The sequence below is a fragment of the Nomia melanderi genome, unplaced genomic scaffold (assembly GCF_051020985.1).
Source record: "Nomia melanderi isolate GNS246 unplaced genomic scaffold, iyNomMela1 scaffold0014, whole genome shotgun sequence".
In the NCBI taxonomy this organism is placed as follows: domain Eukaryota; kingdom Metazoa; phylum Arthropoda; class Insecta; order Hymenoptera; family Halictidae; genus Nomia; species Nomia melanderi.
In genome coordinates, this window is record NW_027475130.1 from 5,639,276 (window position 1) to 5,640,230 (window position 955).

A 955-nucleotide genomic window follows, 5' to 3' on the forward strand; every position below is an offset into this window, starting at 1 on the left:
GGGGAAAATCCAATATATATCTGGTGATATCTCGGGTGCTATTAGATACAGCGCAATAAATCAAAGTGCATTATCTGCAGGAGGCCCTGGCGCATGAATCTGGGCAGCGGGAACGACCTCGGACCACCAGGGGCCGAGAAAACCACAGTCTAATGGGGCCGGACACTCAGGGTCAGGGGAAAATCCAATATATAACTGGTGATATCTCGGGTGCTATTAGAGATAGCGCAATAAACCAAATAGAATTATCTGCAGGAGGCCATGGCGCATGAATCTGGGCAGCGGGAACGACCTCGGAACACCAGGGGCCGAGAAAACCACAGTCTCATGGGGCCGGACACCCAGGGTCAGGGGAAAATCCAATATATATCTGGTGATATCTCGGGTGCTATTAGATACAGCGCAATAAACCAAAGTGAATTATCTGCAGGAGGCCCTGGCGCATGCATCTGTGTAGCGGGAACGAACTCGGACCACCAGGGGCCGAGAAAACCACCGTCTCATGGGGCCGGACACTCAGAGTCAGGGGAAAATCCAATAAATATCTGGTGATATCTCGGGTGCTATTAGAGATAGCGCAATAAACCAAAGTGAATTATCTGCAGGAGGCCCTGGCGCATGAATCTGTGCAGCGGGAACGACCTCGGTCCACCAGGGGCGAGAAAACCACCGTCTCATGGGGCTGGACACTCAGGGTGAGGGAAATATCCAATATATATCTGGTGATATCTCGGCTGCTATTACAGATAGCGCAATCAATCAAAGTGCATTGTCTGTAGGAGGCCGTGGCGCATGATTCTGGGCAGCGGGAACGACCTCGGACCACCAGGGGCCGAGAAGACCACCGTCTCATCGGGCCGGCCACTCAGGGTCAGGGAAAAATCCAATATATATGTGGTGATATCCCGGGTGCTATTACAGATAGCGCAATAAATCAAAGTGCATTGTCTGTAGG